The following is a 7,172-nucleotide window of genomic DNA, read 5'->3' on the forward strand; positions in this document are numbered from 1 at the left end:
TTTTTTATGAATCAAATTCGTGTGTAAATAGAGTAAGAGGGAGGATGAAGATATGGAGTGAATGAAGAGGAAGAGGAGTGATTGTATTTATAGGTTAAATCCTACCGACAGATCGAGGAAATTCCGACGGAATTCCGACGCCAACGGTTAGTTCGTCGGAATTTCCTCGGAATTTTGTAAAATCCCCAAACGGCTCTCCAACGGCTATAATATATCCTCGGAATTCATCGGTTTTTTCCGAGGAAAATGTATTTCCTCGGAATATTCCGACGGATTGATATTTCCTCGGAATTCCGTCGGTATATTCCGAGGAAATTCCTCGGGATATTCCGAGGATTTCATTTTCCGTCAGAATGTCCTTCAGAATATCGCTGTTTTCTTGTAGTGATTATTTTTGTGAAACATAACATCCGTGCGGTTGCGCAGTTCAAATTCTAGTAACATCTTAAAACGAAAGACTCAGTCAAACAAAAAAACTAAAGATAAAACTATTATAACCTGACATAGTTAGTGACACTACAATTGTAGGCACATAACGTCACAAATCTTTGTAATGTAATTAAGATCATAAAGTAAAACAATCATTTTCGAAAAAATAATAATAGAATTTTCATGAATAAATTGAATTTTTGGAGTAAATATAACAAGTATATTTTAAAAAAAAAACATGTTATTTTTTCATTTTACTTTAAGTTTTATGTATGCAAAAAATTTAATGTGCTTTTATTATATATATAATTATATGTTTTTTTTATAAGTATAATTATAAGTGCTTATATAACCTGCAGAGGATGCGGGTTCCCACCGACAAAATGTCAGTTTTGTTATTTTTTTTGGACTAAATGTCAGTTTTGTTATTTTTACCTTTTTAGTTAATGAATACAAATTTACTAGAATGCCTCCATCTTCTTCCTTTCACCTGTTGCACCAAGAACTCTAATTCTGTTTTTCACTTATTTTTATGATGTTTATGCCCAGTTATGATAGCTTCACAAAGAAATTTATGATTATGAGCTAACACTTTAGAAAAATAGATTTGTTTGGGAAAGATCCAAGTTTTGGAGGGACTGAGGCGAAACGCACATGCACTTTTTAGAACAAATATTTGTATCCCAAGATCTCCTGCAGTTTTCTATCAATAAAATATAATATAGTGATCGGTTTGTCTAGACATGTGTAAGAGGAATATTTACACTAGGTCCAACAAAATCAAAACTTCGTATAGCAACTAGAGAAATTTTTTTGGGTATAAATATTAAATTTTTTACCATTTTCATTTTTGACAGATTTTACAATGAAAACAAGTAGCAAAAAAAAGAGAGTTAAAACATCTAAACAACACCAAATACAAAAGCAAAACATAGCAAAATACAAGAATGCAAAAACTGATACCAATCTTGAATAACACAACAACGCATTTTGCATAGGATCGCAGTGCGCCAAGAGCTGGAATCTCATTGTTGTGGCTGCTAAGTTGCCGCGAATCTACAGATGATTGGGCAGCAAATAGATAGATATTTTTATTTTCAAAACCTTAGAGCCCTTTTTGCAAAACCAATTTATTTGTTTCCACAAAATTAGAATTTGGGGTCCACATTAACAATGGGACTCCCCTGATAGCGAAACTCAACTCAAACAACTATGATCTATAAGATTCAAGGACATTTCCAATTATTTTGAAGTTAGGTACGAAGTTTGTTTGGTCAAAAAAAAAAAAAGGTATGAAGTTTGTAGGTATGACTTTAATTATATTTATTTATTAAACAAAAAAAAACACGTTTCCTACGCTTTTAAAATTTATTTTATTTATAACCCTTTGATTTGAGGAGATGCATGCAGATATCAAAATTAAACGTTAACTATCTATTCAACGGCCTGATGGATCTAAAGAAGTTAACATCAAATGTGAAGCAAATACAAGATTATGTATGAAAGGAGATACTTACGCTTAATGCTAATACAGAGTATCTCCGAGGCTACCTCCATGGAAGCTGTGATAAAGAGTTATTCAAGAAGAACGTACCGGTAGTAAGCTACGATGATGTTAAGCCTTATATCGAACGCGTTGTGAATGGAGAACCTTCAAATGTTATTTCTGGAAAACCCATTACTCGATTTCTGTTGAGGTATGTATTGCCGAGTATGTATAAAATATGTCCGTGCTGGTGATATATATATGTAAACTCAAATGTGATATGCTTGTGACATTGTTGATACATGTAGCTCAGGAACTACTGCAGGGAAACAAAAGATCTTCCCAGTTAACAACAAGTTCTTTGAGGACATGTCATTTGTCATTGCTCTACGCTCATTCCTTATATCAAAGTACAGTAAAACCTCTATAAATTAATAATGTTGGGACTTTGAAATTTTATTAATTTATAGAGATATTAATTTACAAAAGTTTCCTTATTTAGATTTTTATTTTAAAATATATTTATTCTAAGATAATAAAAATATTTGATTTTAGTGTATAGACATTAATAGTTATTTTTTTGAAATTTGACATTTATATTAGTTTTATTATATTATTTGTTGTATATAATATATATTGCATATAACTTCAATACAGTTTTAGATATAATATTACTAAATCTCATCAAAAATATATTAAATGTTAAGAAAATATAAAGATAATTTTACTGTGAATATAAAACACAAAAATATAATAATAGGTGCTTATTTATATAAATTATGTATACATATAAATTATTAATTTATAATTTTAATGGGACCATATATTATTGTATCGATTTGTGTCAAATTTTGAACCGGCCCAAGTTGGGACATGCAAAATTTATTAATTTATAGAGATTATTAATTTATCAAGTATTAATTTATAGATGTTCTACTGTATACTTTTATCTTAAACTAGACCTTAATCCGCGTAACTACGCGGCTGTTTATTTTCACATTTATATATGTAGAAATTTTTTATATTATTAATGACATATATATATATATATATATATACACACTATCTTTTAAAATGTTTATATGCTTTTTCTAAACATAATAGTGTTATAGTTTACATGTTTGTTATTTAATTAATTGTTTGAAACTGTGACAAGTATTTGTAACTTCTTATTATATATTTGGTAGTACTAATTGGATTTGCGTTTGATTATTAGATGACTTTGAAAGATTAAACAATTTGGAAATTGTTTTGTATGCAATTCATATATTATTTAAATATCATATCAAAAATTATAAGTAATAAAAAAATTAATGGGTTTAGTAAAATTTGCATTTTATGACAATTCTAAAATATTCAAATACACTAATTTCAAAACATTTAGTATTAGTTATTTATATTATTAAAAAAATAAGTTTAAATTACCATTTAAATTAGGTATGAGATGTTGAACAGAACCAAGCCTGCTGAACAGAACCAAACCGAAATAAAGGTGAGAAATTTGGTTCGGTTCGTCAAGTTTATAAAAAACTTTAATTTTCGGTTCAGTTTGCTTCGGTAATCGGTTAGATTTTGGTAAAAATAGCTGAAATTATCCAAATTTAACCAAATTTTAACAGAAACATAATCGAAACTATAAACTTTGGTTAGTTTCTGTAAAAAAAAAATTAAAAACAATCTACCCGAATACCAAACCGAAATAAACTTTTTTGTTTAATTTGGCGAGAGTTTGGTCGAACCAAACTACCCGAATTCCGAACTACCCGAACCCGCATGCCTAATTTAAATCAATCATTTATCCTATTAAATTGGGCTTTATATATATATATATATATATATATACTAGACTTTGATCCGCGCGCTCGCGCAGGTGTTCTTTTTCGGTTTGCAATTTTTAATATTTATTATATTTTATATAGGTGTGATGTGGTTAATAATGTAGTCTATGCTAATTTTAAAAAATTAAAATGATAAATTACATTAGTTATTTCTTATATATCAATTTTTTTTTTGAAATATAGGGTTGTTAATCATAGAGTTTGTTTGTATTTATAACCAATTAAAATAAATATTAATATTTTTCTATCCATTAATTTGTATTAGAAAATATATTTTTTATATTTTAAAAAATGTATAAGTTCATGTTAAATTATTAACATTATTTCTAATTATAGATCAAATATAGTTGGGTAGATAATTTATAGTTGAATCATTAGAATATACAAAATAAATGGGTTTGGTTCAATATCTATCACTAAAATATTTAACAACCTTTTGTGATAGCTATATATAAATTGGTTTTTTTATTGTTGGTGGTACACATGTTAAACTGTATAATAAGTTAAGAGTATTTTACACTATAAGACAGTTTTCAAGTTTTTATTACATTCTAGGCCAGTTATCACTATTGAGGTAGTTTTTTATGACTAGAAACCAAACCACTCTTAACTAGATTCTCTTTATCTAACTAAAGTGGTTCCACAATTTTCTAAAATTTATTACTTTTCTTCTCTTTTTCGAGAGTAAACAAACATAATTATGGAATCAAAAAGCTTCTTCTTCACATCTCAATCTTCAACTTCTAGATCTCAGGTCATCTATGCCACAACTTCTCTCGCCGTGTTTCTTGGTCATCCTCTGTGACTGCCGGTGAACCTCCGTCGAGCTCGGTCGCGAAACTGCATGTTCGTCTTCTCCTTCGCCGTGAAATCAACACAAACTCTTCCTCTATGTCGTGCTATTCATTTCATCTCCCTTGTGCTCGTGGTGGTTGTGATGTTCGAAATTCGCCGCAGTGGCCGTGTTTCGATTCATCTCCCTTGTCCTCTTCAACTCATTTCCCTTGACAAAAACTCACTATTTTTAAAATCTGAATTTGAAAAACATTCTATAAATGATAAAACTATGATCATGAAGTGTAACCTATAATTAAAACGTAAAAGAATGAAAGATTTTGTGGAAAAAAACAATAGCGGCCGCAAATTTGTTGCAGAAAACTCAAAATTCTGGGAAAGACGAAGACATATTTACTAAAATGCCACTGATTAAGAAAATTGAAAATAAACAAAGTATGTACATATTCATGGGTGGTACACATGGATAAGAATGTGTATGTACACTATTAGATTAGTAATTTGTAAACACATCTAAAGTTGTTTGTGTGTTTAACATATACTTATAAAGAAATTTACATGTACACATATGTTTTTGACATCGACAAGGGCTACATGTACAATATACATATTATATCTTATCAGATATTTACATGTATACATATATTTGAGATACATGTTATATGTCCAGTATGTTGTAAACTTGTGTACATGTTTGAGATACAATTTTCAGATATTTATATGTACACATATGTTTGAGTGTTATCTTTTTGTTAGCTCAATATGTACCTTGACATAAGTGTTATCTTTGTTTTGACATCACTCTTCATCATGCTTCAAACTGTTAGAACACATGAATATGCAAAAATTATCAACGTGTACATATAATGTATTATCCACATGTACGTTTAGATGAATTATATCCACTTGTACACCATTATGAACAAAAGTGTAAAAAGATGATACTCCTCCATTGTTATTGCACATCGCACTTCTTGCCGGCTTCGTTGACGACAACGGAGAGCCAGTGAACAAGTTGATGAACAAAACACAAAATATATGAGTCCAGAACAAGCTGATGAACACAACACAAAATTCAATTCATTTTCACGGTGCGTGTGTATGAAATAGCGTACATGTGTACAAAAAATGGTGTATATGTGTACGAGAAATATGATAGTGTACATATGTAAAACAACCATAAATTAATCAATCTAAGACCTACCATGAAGATAGCATGAAAACACACACATAAATCAGAAGCTCTTAAACAAGGTGGGGGTTGGATCCAAAACATAAATCTATGTTATTGATGATTGATGTGGAGTAGATTCATTGCTGACCCAAAACAAATAAGAAATCACTCACTTTGCTTAGAGAGATCAATAGAAAGAGAGGATTTTGAATCTTATTCTAGGGTATAACTTACCCGAAGAGAAAAGACAGAAGTCTAAGGGAAGGCACCTATTAGCTTTAGTAGGACTGACCCACTCCGGCGAGAATAGCGGTGGAGACGCCAGTGAAAAAAGGAGATGATGAGGAACACCCATTACTATTTTCAGAAGAAATACAACGATAAAAAAGGAGATGATGAATGTGGCTGAGTAAATTTGAATCTTTAAAGGTTAAAGTACAAAAGCAAATCCAATGGTCAAGAAATGAAACAGAAATAAGTCTTTTCAAAAGTGTTAGATTTAATCTGAACCATTGAGTGGGAAGAGAGATGTGTGGTTGGGGTTAATTCCCGCTAATATAATACTTTGGTTACTCAGTTGGTTAGTTACGACGTGACTAATTTGTTTAGGGAGAAGGGAAGCAGTTAGAAGAAAGTGTCTTGGTAGAATAAAGTGACTTATTGTGTTATAATAAACTTAAAACTGCCCCTGAGTGTAATTCTTTCATAAGTTAATAACCACGACAAAGACACGTGTGACATTATCTATATTATTAAAAGAGAAGTACCCATTTGAAAATATTTTTACTTCATTAATTAAACTCCCTATTTTTTTGTTTGTTTTTTTCAGTTGCATTTATGAAATATCCTAAAACGAATAAAACTGTCTAATTTATTACTTGTCTTTTCAGTAACATTAATGAAATATGTTTAAATGAATTTAAACTTCCTATTTTTTTGTTTGTTTTTTTCAGTTACCTTAATGAAATCTATATTATTAAAAGAGAAGTACCTATTTGAAAATGTTCATACTTCATTAATTAAACTCCCTATTCTTTTGCTTGTCTTTTTCAGTTGCATTTATGAAATATCCTAAAACGAATAAAACTGCCTAATTTATTACTTGTCTTTTCAGTTACATTAATGAAATATGCTTAAATGAATTTAAACTTCATATTTTATTGTTTGTCTTTTTCAGTTACCTTAATGAAATATCCTTAAATAAATTTGAACATAATGTCATTTAATCAACAAAAAAACTCATGAGTTATCCTTACGTGCATAATTCTAATAATGGAGATTTTAAAAAACGTGCATCATTAAAATATTACCTAAAACATACAACACTAATATATAATATGCATCAATAAAAATAGAATTTGACTAACAAAATTATACGGATATTATTTTCAGTTGATTAAATTTAAAAATAATTATTTATTCAAAAAATATTTAAGAATGGCTATGTTTT

The sequence above is a fragment of the Brassica oleracea genome, chromosome C3, assembly GCF_000695525.1.
Source record: "Brassica oleracea var. oleracea cultivar TO1000 chromosome C3, BOL, whole genome shotgun sequence".
Taxonomy (NCBI): Eukaryota; Viridiplantae; Streptophyta; class Magnoliopsida; order Brassicales; family Brassicaceae; genus Brassica; species Brassica oleracea.